This window comes from Monodelphis domestica, chromosome 2, assembly GCF_027887165.1.
Source record: "Monodelphis domestica isolate mMonDom1 chromosome 2, mMonDom1.pri, whole genome shotgun sequence".
Classification (NCBI taxonomy): Eukaryota; Metazoa; Chordata; class Mammalia; order Didelphimorphia; family Didelphidae; genus Monodelphis; species Monodelphis domestica.
In genome coordinates, this window is record NC_077228.1 from 395504902 (window position 1) to 395528368 (window position 23467).

The 23467-nt window shown below is 33.8% G+C and overlaps 1 protein-coding gene across 1 annotated transcript in view; it reads left to right on the forward strand.

Annotated features, from left to right (window-relative positions):
• The window catches only part of NKAIN2 (sodium/potassium transporting ATPase interacting 2), a 1364766-nt gene that overhangs the window by 963296 nt on the left and 378003 nt on the right, over positions 1 to 23467 (forward strand). The window lies entirely within an intron of this gene.

The window sequence follows — 23467 nt, forward strand, 5'->3', positions numbered from 1 at the left end:
CACTACAGAAATATGATATCTCAAGGCTAGAGGAGACCTCAGAGACTGTCTCTGCATCCCGAGAGTTTAGCACATCGCCTCATTTATTATGATTAGCACTTGATAAATGTGTGTTGATTTGACTCAAGTCTAAAGTGTCATGAATCCCCTAGACGAAATTGTTGACAGGTGGTGGTCTAGCATCTTAGAAGACTTCTGGTTAAGGGAAACCTACTACCTTTCAAGACAGCCCTTTTCATTTTTGCATAGCTATAATTGTTAAGAAGATTTCCTCACATAAAGCTTAAACTTACATAATTATTATTACCACCCATAGTTCCTACTTATGTTATATTAATTGTATTCTGAATAAAGTGCAATATTGTGTAGCCTTTTTGTATAAAATAGACAAATAGAAATGGTCCAATTAGTTTCCTTTTTAATATGCTTAAAATAAGGAGGTGAATCTATTTCATGCTTTTTGATCAAAAATTATATCTGGGATATGTCTGGGTAGGGGCCAATAAGAACTGTTATTTGAAACCTTGTATTGAACAGTTTATCAGTTGTCTTTTATCCCAAAGTTGTTGTAATCTGCTGTGATACAGATGCTTCCAAGAGAAAATGCAGTTATGAAAATGCCTCAGAAGTAAAGAAAACTTTTAATTTAAAAAATACTGCCTTAGTTCCTTCAATTCCAACAACCTTAGTTCCTTTATGTGGCATAGCAATAGTTAAGTGAAGTCAACAAATATTAATAAAATATTTACTATGTGTCAGGCATTATGTGCTAAAGTGCTGGGACTACAAATGCAAACAGAAAGGACAATCTCTTCCCTCAAAAAATGATTTGAAGGTCCCTCATGTGAGACACAGTAGAAATAATTTGGTGAGTTAGCTGGTCAGCCTTGACACACGTGTGTGTGTGTGTGTGTGTGTGTGTGTGTGTGTGTGTGTTTGGGGTGTGGAAAATGAAAGACATGATTAGCTTCCTTTTTAGTATGGACATCCTGGACGGAACTAGATCATCTGAGAGAGAATTTCCAGGGATGATTGGTACTTCTAAGAGTAAGAAATAGTTCAAGAATGGAATGAGATTCAAGAGCAAAGAGTTTTCTATGGACTGGTAAAGTCCTTTGTAGATGAGTTAGTTGTACAACATGGAGAGGAATGAGGCAATATGTTGAGAGTGTAATCCATTAAAGATTTCAAAATTCCAAATAGATTCCAGAAATTGTCTAGATGGACCTCCTTACTTGGTACTTACCATTTTTCTTCCCCTCAGGACTTATCAAAATTTCTCTCTACTAAATTTCATTTTAGCTTACACTGACATTTTAGACTATCATAATGTTTTTGTGTCCTCTTACCTAAAGTTTTAGTTATTCCTCCTCACTTTACAACACTTGCAAATATGAAAGGTATGCCGCATCATTGACAAATATTTAGAATTATAGAACAAAGGACAGATCACTAAAACACTTCAGACTTTGTCCTAATTTAACATTATATTATTAATAGTTATTGTATTGGGTTTAACCTTTCTGCCAATTTGTACCACAAATCTAGGCTATTTGTTTGCCACAAGGAGAGCATGATAGACATATTATACTGAAATTCAAGATCACTATTTCTATAGTATTTCCCTGATTGTCGGCTTTAGTAACCCAGTCAAAAGAAAAAAGGAGGTTAATTGTGCATGATCCATTCTTTTTTTTTTGTATGCTCTATTCTTGATGAAGCAAGAAAACAGCACTTTACTTTCTAAATGTTGATCAACCAAGACTTTAGATTTTCACACTTCTATCCTATTTTGAATATTAGGACATTTTCATTTTTTTAATATTTATGCCCTCAAGGGTCTTTCTTTTGGCTCTGCAGTCATATCTTTCAGTACCCTAACATATAACATCCAACCTTGTTGATGTGAATGTATTAAATGAGGCTAGGTTGTCTCTTTTATTTTTTTAAGTTCTGAACGTTATACCAAAAAAGAACATTTCCATGCATAACAGCAGAAAACAACAAAATAATTATCTAGAAGTCTATGAATTTTTGTTTCGTACCATTTGACTTTTTTAAAAAGCTATATAAAATTCTAAATGTTATTTTTGAAATTGTCTTGCTTTTCTGTGCTTCCTTCTATTCCATGCATGTAAAAAATATTACAATAGCCCTCTTTTTGGGAGGCATCATTATTGCTACACTACTGTTTCCCTGACTACCCTCATTAAAACCAAGACAGAAGTATTTTAAAGTCTTTATTATAAATGATGATAGTTTATCAAAACATGTCAAGAACCCATGTGCACCATGTATCTATCACCACTCTGTCAAGAAATGGGTAACAAACTTCATCATTTGTCCTCTGGAGATATGGATGATCAATGTAATGTGCAAAGTTAAATATTTTAAGTTGTTTTCTATACAGTGTTATTGTCTTTGTATAAATGTTCTCCTGGTTCTGCTCCTTCCACTCTGTATCATATCATACTACCAGGATTTTCATAAATCATCTCTTTTCTTCAATATTCCATTACAGCCATATATTACCATTTGTTCAGTCATTTCCTCCTTGTCTCAGAGGCAATCAAAATTGCCATCTAAGATTTTTTTTCCAAACCTTTTGATCTTGCCTTCAGGTTGAGAAATTTTCATTACTTTCACCTATAACCTTCCTGATATTAGTCAACTTGTAAACATGAGCTCTATCTCCTGTTTGTTTATCTATTAAATTTGATGCATTTCTAAGCCAAACTATATGTTTATGTTCATACATATGTGCATGTGTGTTGTATGTATTCAATCCTCTTTTGCCTATTTCAAGTAAGAGTGAGTTTCAACAGATGCCCCCTCTGTCTAATTCTTCCTCCATGTTTGGTATATAATTTTATTCTCAAACATCTCAGTTATGAGAAAAAAGCAAGTTTCACCCACTTATTCCACTTTTCTACATTAGTGTCATAGTGCTTTTAACCTTACTTCCTTTCGTTTTTCAAACCTTCAGAATAGAACCAATCCACTCCCCTACAAATATACCATGGTACCTTTCTTTATCTTATTAACTGGTCTAATAGTCTTTGAAGAGGCCTAAAAGGAAAAGTATTTTTTTCCCATTAGAATGTTAGAACATCCATCACAGTGGCCTCAATCATTTCAGGCTTGAACTATTTTAATAGCCTTCTAGCTGTTCACCATCTCTCAACTCTTCCAAATCTGGTTTATTTTCTATTCAGTTAGCAAAGTGATGTTCCAATAGTTCAGGTCTGACCACGCTACCCCTGTATTTGATAAATTCCACTCTCTCTGTTGTCTCAAAGATCAAATACAAAATCCTCTTTTTAGGTTTTTAAAACTTTTATAGCCTACACCCATCCACTTTTTCCAGTATTCTTATACCTTATTCAACATTCAGATATCCTATTATCCAATGTTGTTATCCTTGAAGTTCCACAAATAAGAAACTCTATATCTCAACTCTGGACATTTTCTTTGACTATTTCCTTTATCTGGAATGCTCTTCCTCCTGATCTCTACTACAGGACTTGCATGGCTCACATCTTAAATAAAATTCTGCCTTCCTTAAGAATCATGTCTTGGTCCTCTTTAAAACCAGTGAGGAGGTAAATAAGCATTTATTATGCACATCCTGCATGCTCAACACAGTATTAAACATCATAAAAAGGGGATAGGGTAAAAAAAAATAGTCCCTGACCTCCAAAAGCTCACAATTTAATGAGAGAAATAAAAACAAACAAATTGTACCTTATGTTCACTCTCTTGCCACCAAATGCCAAAAATACACACTGTCAAGCAGGGGAAGGGGAGAAATATTCTCTTTATCTCATGGATAGAATCAAAGGAAGAGACTTTGTTCATGTGTGCCCTTCAGTAAGAAGCCAAAGAATATTTTTAACTGGAAGTGGACAATGAAGGTACAGACAGAAGGTACGTATTCCAGGAAGTAGTCTGAGAGAAGGATTATCCTGACAGAAGCTCTATGAGGTAGACTTCATTTAGCCAACTATTATAGTAGTCTGGCATCCACTGATTTAAGATCAAGTTTGCTATATTTCAATTTTTTCCCAAGATTTCTCTACTGGCTTAAACCTCAGGGGCTTTGGAGGATGTGGGGAGCCTTCTATCTCTTCCACTTGTTCAAGTGCCCATTAATTATCTTCAAATTTTATAGGACCAATTTTCCAAGTTCTATTTACCATTTAACATCCAGATTACCCTTTACAAATAAATATTTACTTCAAAAGTATAACAAGAGTAAACATAATGCTTCAGGGCATAGCAACATCTTGATATTTGAGGAGAGTGATAAAATTCATGACTTAATTCCTACATAGCATTAGTTCCAATGAATTCTAAGTCCAAAGATTTCTGTCCTTCCCCTTAGGCTTAGGACCCTGGCTTACTAGGGCTTCCATACTAAGCTGGCTGCAACATAAGACTTGGAATCCTATACTCCAAGGTTCCCATGGTTCAAACATATATAAATGGGCCTCCACTCCCTGAACCTAGAATTGGAAGGGACAAATGAAACAAGACCAAAGTTCTAAGCCCTTTGGTTAAGACCAAAGGGTCTAAAATTTGGAGAATGTTGTCTTTAGGTCCTTCCTCAGTTTGATTCATGGTATCCTACCATATATTTATAGAAGCATCTCCCGTTCTTCATCATTCCAACTCCCTTTTTTCTCTTCTTAATGTCCTCTTTCAAACATATTTTATACTTCCTATTCCTAAATGAAATCCTTCCATCAATCAAGTCCATTTCTTCTTTAAACTCTTCCTTATTGCTTTCATAAAAGTTTTTCTGATCCCTTTCCTACCATTAACCAGTAATGCTCCACTCCTATTTGAACAATCCATTATTAAAATTCAAGCAATTAAAAACCTAGACTACATCCTTTCCAATATATCCTTAATGACCCTACTCCCCTGCTTCTTTTTGATGGATTTCTCAATAGTGTGATGGTCTGATGCTGCTGATTGCTGTTGTTCATCTAACTCTTTGTGACTCTCTGAATGGGGTTTTCTTGGCAAATATACTAGAGTGGCTTGCTATTTCTTTATCCAGTTGATTGAAGCAATCCAAGGTTAAGCAACTTATCCAGGTTCACATAGCTAGTAAGTGTCTGAGGCCACATTTGAATTCAGATCTTTCTGACTCCATAACCAAAGCTCTATCCACTGAGAAATCTAGCTGCTTCCATTTTTGCCTTGGGGTGCTTACTCCAATTAGCTTTCCTTGGAGCATTTTGTATTTAAGAAATTCATTTAGTTACCTTTCAATTGCCACCAGCATTTATACTTTCTTCTTACCAAGCCCATTTATCTCCTTTGAAATATTTAGTTTTTTTTTAATTTAGTCATGCAACCTGCTGTGTATCCCAATGATACCTGTATCACTACCAATTAGACACCTGCAATAGAATTCTGCTGTGTTCCTGAGGTGCCCCTAAATGTTCTTTTCCTTTGCTCATTAAAGATTTCTAACAAAATTAACTCACACTGCATGGTTGTAGGCTTTCTCCTAAATGTTCAAAGAGATTCTGTGGAACTTAGATCCATTTCTCCAAATAATTTTATGCAAAGTTAGATAATTTCTACAATTCTTTGAAAAACAACCATTTATTCATTTGACAAGAGTTTATTTAGTATCTACAAGGGCTAACAAGGAGAAACAGACTTAGGATATTTAAGGAGTTTTTAATATACAGTAAATAAGTTGGTCCCAACCTCTTTTCTAAATGTGTTTTGAGCTCAATGTGAAATAAATTTTCAAAATGAGTTGTTTTTTATTATTTCTAGAAGAGATTCATATAAATTATGTGATAGCTAGAACAAAGCTCCCATTTTATAGCACTCTAAATTTTACAAAGCAGTTTGCATTAGTTTTCTTGTATTATTATCATCATGATCTTGTTAGATAGGTACTTTTATATTCACTTAACAGAAGGAGAAACTGAGATGGAAAGGATAAGTGATTTTCCCAAGTTAACATAGCTAGTAAATATATGAGATGGCATTTGAACACAGGTCTTCATACCCCATGTCCAATATGCTAGTGACAACTTCACAATGCTACTAATTAGTTGGTTTGATAATAAGCATATAAAATATTGAAAATATAGCAGGTAATTCACAAGTTGGAAGTAGTCTTACAATCCAGCATTTGTTCAATATTACTTCTGGAATTGCATTAAGAAGCAGGTATTCCATACATATTTTTTAAACTAGATGACACAATGATATACAAAGAACACAACAGGAATAGAATCTATTTTTTGACAAACAAAAATATTAACAGTGTTTATATTGTAATGTGGAATTGTAAGATCAATGATTTAAATCTAGTTATATTGTTTTATTATGACAAGACATATAGAGTACTTTCTAATACCACAAAGGAAGGAACAGTGGAATGAAAGTCGCTATGGAAATATCAATGGGAAATTTTTTTAAGGGAATAGAGATCAATTGTCATAGATTTTATGAATTTAAGTCACTAGAGATTAGAACATAAAGGAGATTCAGTGACACAAAATGCTCTCATGAAGGATATTGAAACAAAGATGAAAGGAGTTTAACTTAATGCATAATAATGTATATTCAGTAACAGGATTGCAAGAATAACTTTGATCATTGTATTTAGTACTCAGAATTCAAGCAGGCCAAGAAAGAATAGCAAGAATTTCCACTGGATAGCCCTTGAGAATTGGCCTACATTTCTCAAAGGGACAATGAATAGAAACTATCAGGTAAGGCTGATGTTTGGAAGAATACATTTCTAGAATCTCATTTTTAAAGATGTAATAATATCAGAGAATATCTTATTGCATCCCTTTCATTTAATAGGTAATGCAACAACTGTTGTTCTTGATGGGAAAAGTCAGATACTAATTTGAAAATCAAATGTTGATTACTATAAAAATCAATGGCTATTAATCTGTTTCAGTTGGCTTAAAATTATTAAATAGGGGAGAATATTCAGATGTTTATGTTCCTCCTTTTCCAGTCTTCTTTTCAAAATTAAGTTTTCCAAGACTCATAAATAATCCCTTTTCCAAATTAATTCATACCTTTTCATAACATTGGTGATGCTCCTCTCATAAAGTATATTTTCAAAAGATTAATGTAGATTGAAATTTAATTAGACTATAATGAGATTTGTTTTCAATTCTAAATGGTTACCATATGAAAAGCCACATTTCAGATTTTACTCCATTATTAAATTTATATTGTGTCATAAAAACTGAGATTTGTTTTAGGAACAGGTTATTTTATGGTATTATTACATTAATGATACCTTACTCTGTCAGAGTGTAGAAAAATTCCCTATTTTACAGAGATTTTATTAAGTTGATAGCATTTGTAATTTTATTATCATACACCATATAGAATAACTAATAGAAGCCCAGGTGGTTAGGGGATTAATCAGTACAGTGCTTATTTAAAGAAAAGTGCTATAAAGCAAGAAATAAAATAAGATTTAAGAATCATCTCATAAACACTTCACATCTGCATAGATGCTTCTTTCTGCCTCTGAGTGGCCTGATTGCACTGATATATCTGAGAAAGGGGGAAAAAATCTCATCATTTGGAAATAGTATCCTTTAGATTAGTTGACATAAATCACATGATGACAGGCAACTATTACATTTTTCCCTAGTTCTTAGACATTTCAAGATCTGGTTTCTTGAGTTGTTCTATGGAGCCCTCTATCTCATAAATTTGAGTATTCTAAAAAGTAATTATTTTCATTCCAGTCAAGTCTGATCTGTCCTACTATTTCTAAGAGACTTTACCTCAATACTATACAAAGAACACAAAGCACATTTTTTTTTGGTCTATGGATAAGAATATATGAAAGAAACTTTCAAAAAGTAGCAGCTATCCAAAAGTAGCCAGGGCTACCTTTGGAGGAGGTAGATTTCACTTAACCAGAGTTCTTCCAGTAAAGGCTACATAAACACTTATCACTGATTTTGAGAGGATACTTGATGATTTATTGTTTGGAATGGATGTCGCTGGATGTTCAATTCTGATTATTTTTTATTTTGTGAATATGTAAAAGAGTGATTTTTCTTAGTGGGGGAATTCCAACTATGGAAGATTCCTCCACTCTCATGTAGCACAATCCATCTAAGACTTAATAGGAAAGTTATAAGTAGGTAAATCCAGAAAGTAAAATAAGTTGCCTTGGACTCAGTATCTGGTAAAGTTTCAGAGATGGGATTTGATCCCTGGTTTTTCTGATTCCTAGGCCATTGTTTTATCCACCATGCAATATTATTCTTGTGTAAATCTATTTGCCTACTATGTGCCATGCAACATGCTAGGAATACGAAAAGAAGGAAAGAAACAATTCCTTGCCACAAGGACTTTATATTCTATCAGGAGATGCTCTATGCACATATCCGTACACAGAATATATTCAAAATAAATATATATTTTATATATATATATATATATATATATAAATGTCAAAATCTTAAATCTGAGATCTATATATCCTAACCTCTCCAATCTGTATCAGATTCAGGCTAAAGTTTAATGTATTTGGAAGTAGTATCAAATTCCCTTCTCTAACACCACTTATGTGACACTGTACAAATCACTTGACCTCTCTGGGTCTCTGTTTCCTCATCTGTAAAATTTGGCATTGAGGTTTGAATTTGACTACTGAGTTACTTTGAAGTTCTGAAGCTCTGATTTTATGATTTGGACCAGGCAATTCCAAATCCAAGTGAGATTATTTTAGCTTGGTCATCTTTGGAATGGAATTAAGAAAGATAATGACTATGGAAAAGAAAATATATTCCATCATTGAATCAGTAATGATAATTTGTGCTTGCAAAGGTTTTTTAAATTTTTTACATAATTGAGGATACCTGTATAAGGTTGGGATCATCGAATAATAGATTTCAACACAGAAAGGATTTTAGAGGTCTTCGGAGAAACACATCTCAAAAATTAATCAAATAAAAACCAAAATACTTGGCCACCCATTAAGCCACAATGGGAAAGTTTCAGGTCCCTAATCCATCCTGAGAGCCTGAAATAACACAACACTCCATATTCCAAAAAGCCAGCAGGACCAGGCCAGGCCTTCCCTTCAGAAGTGCTGTAGAGCTCAGTCCTAACATTAATTCTGAAATCAGGAAGTAGATTATAAGAATGATCAAACATGAAAAGAATTCCAACATAAAAAGCTGTTATGACTCAAAGGTCAAGACACAAATCTAGAAAAGAATAACTTCAAACCATCAAATAAGCAAAACCTCAGAGAAAATCATAACTGAGTTATAAATTCAACTAGAATTTCTGGAAGAGAGAAAAAGGAGTTTAAATAATTAAAGAATATAAATGAAATAAGAGCACTTGAGGAAATTTTCAGAAAAAGAAATAAGAGATATGGAAGAAAGATTTGGAAAAACAAATTAACAGGATCCAGAACCTTGGGCAAGGGTAAAAAGCAACCTTGCCCAAGAAATTAATGCCCTGAAAATCGAGTGGATCAAAAAGAAATCAATAATTCCATGAGGCAATAAGAAATATTAAAGCAAATCCCCCAAACTAGAACAAATAGAGAAAAAAAACATAAAGAATCTCATGGCAAAAATACCTGACTGGGAAAATAAATCAAGAAAAAAAAATTAAGAATCACTGGACTCTCTGAATGTCATGAACCAAAAAAGACCCTGAACATTCTATTTCAAGAAATCTTAAAAGAAAAATATCTAGGTCTCTTATAACCAGAAAGGAAAATTAAAATAAAGAATATGAGTCATAGTCTAAAAGAGACCCCAAAATGAAAATTCCCAGGAACACTATAACTCAAATCTAGTTTAAGAAAGATTTCTAAATTAAAAACAAATACTACACACACTCAGGCAGAATCCAACTGCCAAGAAGCCTCAGTTAGTAATATGTGATGAGTAATCTCTGCTTCAATAAACAGAGAACTAGGAACTCAGTGTTCCAGAAGATTATCTATATAAACTTATAGGAAAGAATAACTTACTGGCAAAACTTAGGGTAATGCTATATGAGGCAAAATGTATCTTTAATAAAATAAGAGTCTTTCAAATATTCTTGATAAAAAAAAAAACTTCAGAGAAGCATTGGAAGTCCAAACACAAAAATAAAGACAAATATAAAAAAAAAATAAACTTGAATGAGGACAGCTAGGTGAAGCCATCAATTGAGCTTGGAGTGAGGAAGATCTGAGTTCAAATACAGCCTCAGATACTTACTAGATATGTATCTTTGGACAAGCCATTTAAAATATTTGCTTCAGTCCCTCATCTATAATATGTGAATAGATAGGAAAAGGAAATGGCTAACCACTCCAGTAGTTTTACCAAGAAAACTTCAAGGACAAATTCATGCAATCATGAAGTATAAGACTGAACAGCAACATAAGATGAAAGAACAATGATAAAGGATTAAAAATAAACTACATACATTCAAATATGGGGAGAAGATACCTTTGGTGTGTCCTTTATGAACCCTTTCAGCATAAGGGATCATAATGAAGTCTAATAAGGCAAATTTTGCTTAATTTAAACAATTAAAACTTTTTTAAATGGAATTATATACTATTAGGACAGCTTAGCATTTTTTTCTCAAGACTATTCCCAACCAATCCTAAAGGTGAAATCTCTCCTCCTCTATCCTCTCTTATCTTTCTGTGTACTCAAAAACCTCCCACATAAAAGAATAATATTTTAATGCTAGATACTCCAGACATAGTTAAATATCCCATAATTGCTGCTGGCATATACTATCTCAAAAAATTCAAAACTGTTAGCCATAAGATTTATATAAATTGCCCATTTTTTAAAATGAGTGTAGCAGAAAGAACCTTGAATTTCTAATCAAAATATGCAAGTTCAAATCTGATTCACACTCTACCTGGATGACTATGAACAAATCATTTAAGTTTTTTGGTATTCATCTCCTCATCTAAAAAATGATGATAACTAAAATCCATCCTAGTCTTTAATCTATAATCTTATGAATGGTAGTGTAAGAAGACATATATAATGAAGATTGAAGACTCAATTAGTCAAATTATATCCAAGAAGATTAATGTTAATTTTTTTAAACCAGAAAAAATAAATTAGAATTAGCAAATTCCCTTTGCCTAGTGAAAGTAGTATTTCTGGTGACTTAAACTTCTTAACATTATTAAAAATGAATGAAAGTAGGGAGCAGCTGGGTAGCTCAGTGAATTGAGAGCCAGGCCTAGAGATGGGGGGTCCTAGGTTCAAATCTGGCCTCAGACACTTCCCAGCTGTGTGACCCTGGGCAAGTCACTTGACCCCCATTGCCTAGCCCTTACCAATCTTCTGCCTTGGTCCAAGACTGAAGATAAGGGTTTAAAAAAATTAATGAAAGTAGGCCTTTAATATATCCCAATTATCAAACCCAATTTTATCTACAATATTCTCTATTACTGTACCTATAATATTGACATTTTCTCACAATTTCTCACCCTTTACTTTAGTCTCTGATGAAGTTAGATCACAACCTCACCTGTCTTCTCCAGTAGAATTCATGAACAGTTTTGTCCAACTGCATATAATCTTCAATCTTTCCTTATCTCCCTGCTGCCAGCAAATAAAGCTAGATCTCCCTTGTGCTTAAAAAAAAATCCTCACTTCTGTAATTCTAAAGGGAGGGCAGCTGCCCTCAAACCATCTTCTTAAATCTCTTTTCTCATTCTCAACAAAAGTCCTGGAAAAAAAAAAAGGTCTACATTTGTTGCTTTCACTTCTCTTCTTTTTGACTTCACAACCTCTTACATTGATCCTTCCTATTCAAAACTCAACTGAAACAATTGTCTCCAAAGTTACTAGAGATTTCTTCATTGTCACCTCCATTGTTCTTTGCTCAATACTGACCAGGTTCTCCTCTCTTTTGGTCCTCTGTCTACCTTTGTGATCATTCTTTCCCAGCCTATTTTGCAGAATCATCAATAGTATCTCATCTAAATACGAGTAGGGCTCAGTATCTAGGATATACTAATTACTTCATAAATGCTGGTTGACTGATTGAATGAATTAGATTTGCAGAAACTACATGGAACACACCAAATAATTTTGCTCTCAAGGATACCTTAGTGTTAGATATTGAAACATCTAGAGTCATAGTAGAATGTTTGCAAATTTGTTTATCTGGCTAACCTATACCTCTCAGGAATCAAGTAAAGATTGTCTTGTGCCCAAATAACACTAACCAAGTGGCTAAGATAAACTTTCTAGCTTCTACCATATTGACAAAATGCAGAGAAAAAAACTATTCCATATTGGATTACTATTAAGGTAGTCTCACTGTCCCATAGTTTGGGTTTTATTCCTATTATTCTTTATACTAGCTTCAGTTTTCAAAGTTAAACAAGTCATTAGTTGAGCTCACAACTAGATAATGGGATACTTTCCTACTTATAACCTCAAAATAAGGACAACTAGTGCATTATACTTGCCCATGAATAATTGTTCACTTAACATGTTCAACTACAATTAGCTAATTATTAGCAGCAAACTTACATCACGCAGGAAAAATGTCATTGTGAAGGGTCACAGTATTTCTAGGTCCCTAATTATTTTCTTTAAAAATACAAAATACATCACTACTAACAGTCAACTTGATAACTTTTGATCCTGAAATTATTTTCACCCTCTTGACCCAAGCTGCTCCATATGAAATTTATACTCCTCAAACCCCCAAATGTAAATGAAAAAGTATCTTGCTTTTCAAGACTCTATCATTCTGAAGGTTTTTTGGGAAGGGATTATGTGTAAGTGTGAAGGGATGAGAGGGCAGAACCAACAACAGAGAAAGTAGAACTGCCTCTCTCTGGCAGGATCCATTGCATCCATTGCATAGACCAGTTTTTTCATTTGTCATCCTTAATTGTGGTGTGTTCTTGCTATAAACCATTAAATGATAATTGCCTAACCCAGAGGTTGGTGCATGAAGCAATTACAGTATGAAAGTAGAAGTGTTTACAAAGTTCTTTGCACTCTTTGGGTAAGAATAAGGCTATAGGAATGTAAAATTGCATTATGATAAAGTAGAAAATAATGTTATTACTGCTTAACCATATATGGGCTTTTCATTATCCCAGGCTTTCTATTCAGTCTAATTATAAAGGGCCTCCCTCTCATCGAAGAGCTTGGTGGAAATTATGTGTGGTCGAGTGGAATAGGAGAAGATATTACATCAGGGTTAGATGTTTTAATAGAGGAGCTTACAGCAGAGTCGCCACACAGGAATACATATAAAATGCTTCAGTAAACAGAATCTAGCCACTGTGTTTATCCTTCAGCTGGGTGCTGTGATTTTCTTGTCAGCTTGTAGTGTCACCTGCTTTGGTGACAGAAAACCTGTGGTTTCACTCTATTTGCTGTCTATTACAAATGGAAGCAAAGCAAAGCATAAAACACACAATTATCCATGACTTTTCTATTGTATGTGGATTTGTAGGTCTTTAGAGAAGTCTGTGCTAGAACCACATGCCAGAAAGTGCCTTCCTTTTCATTTGCAGAATGCCTGCTAGAGCAGAATTTAGGCTGACATATTCGTCTGTATTGATTAGACTATTCCTCTTGTTGATTCTTTCTTTTCCCTTCTCTCTCATATGCATTCAGTTGACAATATTAAAAATAAGCCATATTCATACAGAGCCCCCTCTATCCTATTTCTGCAGCATCTCTCACAACCTTGCTCTTTCCCCACTGCCATTCCTTTAATGAGGTCCTTATGATCCATAGGCTACATTATTAGGACAGTCTCTCAGCAGATCTTATTGCCCAAATTTTTTTCCTTCTCTAATCTCTAGCCTTTAAACCTCACCTCCTCAAAAAAAAATGCCTCCTTGATTCCACCAGACCGTATTATTCTTCTCCCAGCATTTGCGATTCCATTTCCTCTCATATAGTTTTATAAAGCACTTACAGGCAACTTATCTGAAAATCACACATTATTTAAGCCATTGATAGTTATTTTATTATAATCAAGAACACATAGATCATGTATTCTATGAAGAAATAGTTTTTTGCTTGCTATATTGTCACAACTTGCTATGTTGCCCTGCACATGGTAAATACTTAATAAATGGTTATTGGATTGAATACTTAAAGCTGTTCCTTTTAAGGCAAGAGAATAATTATTGTCCATTTGCTGCTCCACAGATGTGCAGCCATTCCACAGCAACCTTTCTCCTTTCTCTGTGTCTCCCCATATTTCATGAACATCTGACTAACTTCTTTATTCCTAACGTAGCTCCTTTCCCAAGTCTCTGCTTCTGCACATCTGAATTACCAGTTCCTTGGACAACTCATCACCAGCTTCCCCATCGAGTTTTGTCTAAACCTACCATTTTGGCATTCCATCGCCCACCCGTAGTCTCTGAACTCTCTAAAGACTAATGCAAATAATGCTCTGACCCTAGGAATCTGCAATCAACCATTTACCACCCACCCCTTTTTTTTCTTTCCATCTTGAAGTCCCTTTGGACAGTCTTGCCTGGGCCTTATGAGTTAATCCCCTCAGGTATTTATTTAAAGGCACTCTGTTGCTCCATGACAGCTTATTGAGACCTGACAACTGTCACTATATACTTTTCTTCCTTAGCTGGGTTTCAGAAAGTCCTCATAAAATACACCAGTAATATTGGTCATTGAGGCAAACAAATATGAAATCACTCCTGACTAAATCTCTCAACCTCTTTAATTAAGCATTCTTGATTATGTGAGCAAGTAGTCTAGAAAACATTATACTCATTAATAACCTGGGAAAGAAAGTCAGGCTTTGTTTTTAATGTCACACAATGACCACTGATTAAGAAGGGCTTACTACCACTTCCACCAAACAGTTACCTCTTTATCAAATGTTTTGTGTGCAATAACTGAAAGGCTGTTTTGACAACGCACTATCGACCTGGGAGCACCAGGATCAATAGGTATTATAGCTATTCAGTGACTGGATTATTAGAAAAATAAATTAGGAATTACCCTGCTGGCAAATAACTTATTTCACATGATGGGTTGAAAAATTGTTTGCATGTCATGACATATTGTTTATTTGCAAAGACGAATAGACCCTTTCTAATGTTGTAAATTTTATTTATTGATCATAAGACATAATTGTTTTTGGTTTGTTTGGTTTTTGCAGAAGTTTTGCTGATCTGAGCCTTCTTTTTAAATAAGGAACCCTGTGGAACAGAAAAATGGGACCGACATTCTATAGGACCTTTTAGTTGTTTGAGCTGAGATACTAATAACCCCACAAGGATTGGATCTACGATTATTTTTGGAATAGGAACTCCCTCCACAAAAGCAAATGGCAGCTGATCTGAAACTTAATAAACAAGTCTTTTCAAGTTGTTTGGAGCTCAAATAGTTTAAGAGACTGTCCATATCTCACAGCTAGCTTAGTGTCAAAGGCAAGATTTAAACCCAAATTTTTCAGATTCCAGACATGAAGAAGTCAATGTCTTCCCAACTTGGAGTGTCCTCACCAATTTCCCTCTTTCCTGATAGTTGAGTCCCTAATTTGAACCACATTTTCAAGAGAAGCCTACTCATACTCACTTCAAACCCTGTGCCATTCATTTCCTAGCCTTTTTTACCTCCTTGTCAGCTGTCCTCCCCTCTTTCTCCTTCCCCTCTTCATTTTTCAACCACCTTTTAGGAGCTTGTCTTTTCTAATTAGAACATAATTTCAGTTAAAATAGAAACTTTTCTGTGCTTACTTGCTTTTTCTAGGGCTTGGTACAGAGTCTTGTGCATGATAAGCACTTAATTCTTTGTCAATATGTCTTTTTGCTGTCTCTTTCTTCATCCCTATCTTCTTTTGGTGGCAAGGCTGTGATCATCAACTCATCCTTCTAATTACTTGTTTAGACCTCTTACCATTTTATCACTTGGAAAATTACTTTTGACTTCATGAGTTTTTTTATGAATATTCATTTTCTTTATTGTATTTCACTTTGTGAATATATTTAAATGTTTGTAACTTTACAATATGTAACTGAAATTTCTATAAACACATTTTCATGCTAACTGTATGTATACATTCATGAAGATTGAGAAAGAATAAAAAATGCAAAAGGGGAGGAGCAGAGAAAGGGAGAAAGAGATAAAGTGGTAGCAGATGGCAGAGAATTTGGCTTGTTTTCATTGGCTTTAAGAGAAATAATCAGATGTGGGGGAAAATTGCAAGGCTGAAACTCAGGAATAACTAAGTCATGGAACCCTATAATTTTGGTTGACTTACAGAGCTACCACCTGAGCCTTGGAATGGCTATTCTTAAATCTCTCTTATCTGGAAATGTGTCTGTCTGACTGCTGTAGGCTTCTGAAAACACTCATCAATAGCATGGCTATTGCTGTATCTTCTGTAGGCAAGACCATTCTCAGGAACTCAAGCCTATGAAAAGGAAATCAATAGTCCTTAGAAAGGGAAACCAAAATGGCAGAAGAAGGCAGAAGGGAACAGAATGTCTAGTAACTTTCATCTAATAATTTCCACTACAAATCATAGTTACTGTCTGCTGGAAAAGTGGAAGAGGGAAGAAAACTCCTATTCTTCATGCTGAACATCAACTCCTAAAGAAGACAAAACACTTGAAAATCAGTAAATCTACTTCAGAGTTCATTTTTATTTTTCTTTTATTTTTTTAAGTCATAATCTTCTGTCCTACTATCTGTACTAAGACAGAAGAGTAGATAATTAGGGTTAAGTGATTTTCCCAGGGCCACACAGATAACAAGTGTATAAAGTCAAATTTGAACCCAGTTCCTCCCCATTTCAGTCCTGGAATTCCATCCACTGTGCTACTCAGATGCCATAGTCATTTTTATATAACACAAAGTAAGATGAAACTTGAAACTCTGACATATGTCAGCCCAATCATCAGGAGGCAGTCCAGTATTTTTAATCTAATCAAGTAAGGTGCTTGCTGACATACTGAATTAACTACTCTTACATATTACAAAATTTATATATTTTATGGAGAAATTTAGAAATTTAAGAAAGATTGTTCTGCACTATTAACTTTTTGGTATTCATTAAGTTTCCCAGAAACTATGAATTAAGGTCTATGTGAAAAACTAATTAAAACATACTAATTAGAAGCTCTCCTTACCTTATTTTATTAGTAAAGAAGCAAAACAATGGAAATCAACAAATATTATGGAAATATTACTTAAGATGCATCATTGTACATGGTTCAGATTCAGAAAATTTATATTCATATCCTAAGTTTGTCATTTACTGGCTATGTTTCCTTAGTAAAGTTATTTAACTTCTGTTGGCTTTTGGTTTAATCATCTAAAAAGTGAAGGGGCTGTATTTGATGTTGACCTCAAAGGTCCCTTATAGGTCCTAATCTGGTATCTAGACCTTACAAGGTAGGGAAAAAAAGGTACTAAGATTTAGAATGAAATCAACAAAATTGTCTTCTGCACTGCAGCATTCAAAGTGGTGTTCACATGACAACAAAACTTTTAAACAGGAGATCATCTTTTTTTATTTTATAAGTTCTTTTAATAGTCTAATGGAGAAATGAAGCTCAGAATAAGGTATTAATAGAATTGAAGGAAATTCTAAATTTAATTTTCAAGTTGGTGAAAATAAAGATGTCTATTTCCCCAGCCAAGTTCATGAATCCCCTGGAATGTTTCCATAGACTTAAAGTAGAGATCTCTGTTTAGGACACTTTTCATTGAAAGGTCTTAATTTTGTTCTTAACAGATTTGAAGTCTTTACAAAAGGATGAAACAAATAGGAATATTTTTAAAACTTAAGACACATTTGAAACCAAACATTAGCAGAGATGGTCAAAGTTGTCTGTAGAATGAGATGAATGACATTTTCAAAAGAAATAAATTTTGGTCCAGAATTTGAAGGTAGTTATATGTATAGATTAAAGTAGATTAAGGTCAGAGCAGAGAAGGCTAAATTTTGATAGAAAAATGTTCTTAAAATGGCTTTTTGAACTTTGTTCTAAAATAACCAAGTCTGGTTGATGAGTTCTCTGGACTTTCATGTCTTTTTCTTTCTTTAACTCACCTTTTACTTCTTCATTGATATTGTTTTATTTTGTTATTTCAAGAAACATATTCTTGAAACCTTTCCTTCCCTCCTGCATCCAGATCCCTTTTCAAATGGTAGTTTATACTACCTTTTTTTCCTGGGCCTTTTGAAATCCCTTTTCTTAAAATATAGGATCCATGAGGCAAACTATACATGATCTTTATTTATTTATTTATGACATTCTAAATTCAGTCACTTTCTACTCCCCAAACCTGTTTCCCATCGTATCCATTCAAATCAATAGTTCTTTGTTGTTGATAAGAATCAGATGTTATAAATGTTCTTTTCACTGCTTTCAATACCTTTTTTAAGGATTAGTAAAGGAGGACAAGAAATTGTTGTTTATTTTTATCACAGGACTGGGAACTCTGAGAGATGTGCAGATGTGAGGGCCCATCACTAATTCTTCATGCAATTGCACTCAGATTGTGATGCATTTCCCTAATTTCGTCTATGTCTTCTTTCTGTCTAGATAGTGGTGACAATTTCACTCCTGTTTCTGCCTCTGTTGATCTTCACCAAAAGGATTTCTACAGGGATGTTCCTCTTTGTTCCCTGGATTTCTTTGCCCAAGGAAAATTGGGCAGCTAGGTGGCACACTGGATAGAATATTGGGTCTAGAGTCAGGAAGATCTGAGTTCAAATGTGACCTCAGACACCGACTATCTGGGATACCCAGAGCAAGTCATTTAAACTCTCTTGTCTTCAGTTTTTTCATCTGTAAATTAGACATAATAATAGCATCTACATTCCAATATTGTGAGGTTCAAATGAGATAATTATGAATCATTTAGCATAATTCCTGGCACATAATAATCATTGTATAAAAATTAAATAATATAATTATTTTATTATCCAGTTATAAGTATCATTCCATGAAGTTTCAATGATACTGATGAGATTAAATTCATCTTGTTTTAAGTTCTTAAATTCATAGGAACTTAGTTTTAGAGTTGAGAGGGACCTTAGAAACTATCTAGTCCAACTTTCTCTTTTTACAAATCTGAGGAAGTTCTATAATTTTGTCAAGTTCCCACAGGGAGTAAATATCAAAGACATGATTTGAAACCAGATTCAATGACTTCAGAGCAATGCTTCCCCCCAACACACACACAGTCTTACATTTATTCTTAAGTTCAGGGTCCAGAGTTTAGGCACTTTTATATTAGACCATAACTTGCCTTAATGGATCCTTTTTTAAATTTCTTCTCCTGGGAATTTCTGAGTATTTCTACTAGTTCTCCTTTTTTCCAATACTGAAAATACTGTCTAGTATAAACATTGATCAGTTTCCATGTGTAATGTTGTGTCCACTCATGTGTGCAATAGAATTAAAGTGATAACCATGGAAATGGAAGAATGAATTAAATCAGAATGAAATTTCACAAAGGAAGAAATAGGAATTGGTCCAATATTGGTTATGTGGGTAAACAAATTAGATAATTCATAAATATCAATATAATGGAATTGTGAAAATTATCAACCACAATATGCAAAAAAAAAAGGATTTCATCATTAGTTGTTTGCAGAGCTCCTATCATTTAAAAAAGCACTGAGCTAGATTTTATGGAGAATACAAAGAAATAACCTTCCCTCAAATACTATATACATTCTAGAGATCACCAACTATAAGAATAAATTACAAATATAAGTTTTATAGGTTGGATACCCAAATGGAGGTATCTTCCAAAAGTTGTACAAATCCCTTCCTGAATTAGAACATTTCTCAGTAATCTAATTACTTTGGAAATTATTTTACCTTGATTTAAAAGTTTAGTTAAGGTACAGCATTATTTAAAAACCTAAAAATCAATACCATAGTAATACAGTTCTTTAGAAACCAGGAAATGGATACTCTACCTGGGGCTACCTATTCTATATCCTGCACTTTAATGTAATTAGTACAAACAGGCAAATCAATACATGTTCTTGTATTTACAAAATAGCTGGATGCATAGTCAATATTGTACTATGCAAAATGAGGACAGTTCACAGGCTGTTTAGAGTTGGCTTTCCACACTTGAGCTATATATATATTTGTGTTCACTGGGGCCCAAATGCCACATGACCTTTAAGAATGCCAAGAAAAAATAAAACAACAAAATGCAATTTTCTCATTGCCATTCAGTGTTTTCTCCCCTGTCATTTCATAGGCATCTAGCACTTTTTTATTCTGCTCACTGTTGAATATAGCTGCTCTGAAATAGGTCATGTGGAAGGGTCACTTACTATGCCTTCAGGGACATTCATGGGCTTCCTCTATGACCTTCTGAAAATAATAAATGTTGCTGATGGAGTTTCATTAATTTATGAAATTGCATTTCCCATTTGGCTCCCATGTTAGACCTCCTTATCAGCTGGGGTTTGGGGTGGAGCTAACAGCCAATCAAAACTGAACCCATTCTGCATATAAACTATCTAATAAGGATCTCCCCTCAGCATTTCCTATAAGGGAAGCATTGCCATAGGGCATTTCTGAAAGTCTTCAATATTCTACCAATTCTTTCAATTACACTCCATTTGCCTGTAGAGACTCGTGCCTAGTGATGGACATGTTTTCTATTTTTATTAAGCCAAGGGCCAAACCTTGTTACTGAATACTTTGCCTCTTCAGTGAAATGTTCTTAATGGAGCATTCAGCTCAAATTGATACTGTGCTCAAATGTGTTAATTATATGCTATCTAAAGCCACCTTCTTAAGTACAATTGACTGTCACTGAATCATTTAACCCATTGTTAAAGAGAAATTCCAATGAAATAATAATTACAATAAATGGTCACCACATACAGAGAAATTTAATCAATCCCTTTTATATGGAAATTTTCTCTTCTAAAATCAGCTCAGTGATATAAAACTTGATATCAAGTTGTTATAAAACTTAATTTTAGAGAGATTCATAATCAAGGTGTGCCCTTTAAAGGAAACCCATTATGTAAAAATTATTAGAAATAATAAAGTATGGGGGGGGGCAGCTGGGTGGCTCAGTGGATTGAGAGCCAGGCCTAGAAACAGGAGGTCCTAGGTTCAAATCTGGTCTCAGACACTTCTCAGCTGTGCTACCCTGGGCAAGTCACTTGACTCCCATTGCCTATCCCTTACCACTGTTCTTCCTTGGAGCCAAAACACAGTATTGACTCCAATATGGAAGGTAAGGGTTTAAAAAAAAAAACAAATACTAAAGTATGGACATATTATCTTTAACAGCTCTTAATATTCCACTGTTAAAAAAAAAGATAAGAAATGATTCATAATGAAACTAAGTACCAACAAACATAAACAGAGTCTGCCAGGATCCTTTTTTAAAAGTAAGCAATTAGAAGATACTATACATTTTAAAAGTCTTTTATATAACAATGATTGTTTTGAAATAGAAATAGAACTTATCTGAATTTGAAGTATGAGAGAATATACAGGAGTACCTTTTGTTTCATGAAATTAACCATAAGTATATCTTTTCTAAAATAATTTAAATTTCAATAAAGTATTTATTTTTTATATTTTAATGTTAATTTTGTCAAAAGTATTATTTTATCAGTCCTTGCTTCACTTGGTTACCAATCTTCATGTCATTTCCCAGTTTACATTCTCCCTCTCCACCTTGTTCACACTGCCATCTTTCTTTGGTGATTCAACATTTTTTTCAGTACCCTAACTTCACAGTTCTTCAACTTCTTCAATGGCAATATATTTACTCTACTCTGGCCATCCTTGCTCATACCTAGAACCTTCTCACTGCTACAATGAGAACTTCATAATACCAAGGTTTTAAATGTTGGATTTCTTCTTGCTGACAAAAGCAAACAATCAACAACAACAACCAAAAAAAAACCTTTCTTATCCATTTTCAACTCAGTAACTCCTAATAATAATAAAATGTGATTTTCTTTCATCATTATTATTAGTATTAATCAGTTTTCTTCTTTCATTTATCTCATTATCCCATGTTTAACCATTTCATTCATGCTTTTATCAGTATGTGAAATTCATAAGAATCATTGCAATTTAAGAGAGTAATTGTTTAATTTAGATGCTTAATTATCATCTAGCCAAACCTCCTCATTTTACAAATATATGGAAGCTGATATGTAGACTAGTTAACTAACTTTCTGACAATCACATGAGAGGTAGAAATGTTGTACTATGAACCTAGGTATTCTATTCTAAATCCAGTATTCTTTCTACTACATACACTGCCTTCTTCCATGAATTCTGCAGCATCTTTCATGCCAATTCCCAATGCTGTGTAACCACAATTCACTGCTTTTTCAGCTTTTATTCATCAGCTTCAAATAATGCTGGTGAAAATCATTAAAATGCATTGATTGGGTCCACTACAAATTAGTATCAAGCTGCAGCTGGGTATTTACTGTTTCTTGGCAGGTTTTTTTTTTAATTCAATTCTTCTAAATTCCTTATGAATATTTCTGCAATAGTTGTTCCACACATTTTTTTAAAATTTGGTCATATCCCTAGCAACAAACCTTGTACATTCACCTAAGGTAGATGACAATGATTTCCACTTTGCTGAGAATATCCTTGCCATTTGATTTTAGTTTATTCAACAGTCTATATCCTCAATTCCTTGTGCTTATACATGAAAAACATCAGGAGGAAACTTTTCTGTAAGGTTATGCCTTCTACTGGTTTTCATTTCTTTTCCAGAACATTCATTTCATCCAATTCTTTATCTTCCATTAACTAGTTAAAATCTTTCCTCTGTAGAAAGATATAATTTTTAGCACCTCATTATAAACTACAACTAGCATTTCTCTTCTCACCTTGTAAAATTTCTATAAAGAAGTCTTCATACATTTCCTTAATTTCCTCACTATAGTGTCTTGATTCAAACTTTTGCAATCTGATTTTTTCTGCTATACTACTATTCTGAGACTACTCTCTTTAAGGTCACCAATGCCTTTTTCTTAGTCCTTTTCTTATCTTTCCTGACCTCTCATTATAATAAACATTTCCCCCTTGACACTCTCTTCAGTCAGGATTTCTGTGACACTGCACTGTCTAATTTTTCATTCTGCTTTTATAAGCCTATCCTGGCATCTTGGATGATTCTGTTGCCCAATGGCTAGTCATTGGCCCTTTTCCTCTTTTCTTTCTCTCTATTTTGTTTCATAGTAATTTCATCCATTTTCATGACCATAGTTATCATGTTTATGAGAATAATTCACAAATCTTTATCTCATGCCCTTATTGCCTGAGCTCTATACCTGCATTTCTCCTTCAATCTGCACACATTGAATTCATTATCTTGTACTTTCTTTCCTAATTTTCCTCTCACAACTCATGTTAGCACACTTTTTCTTGTCACCTAAAAATAATCTGTTCTAAAATTCAGTATTTTGTTTTATTATT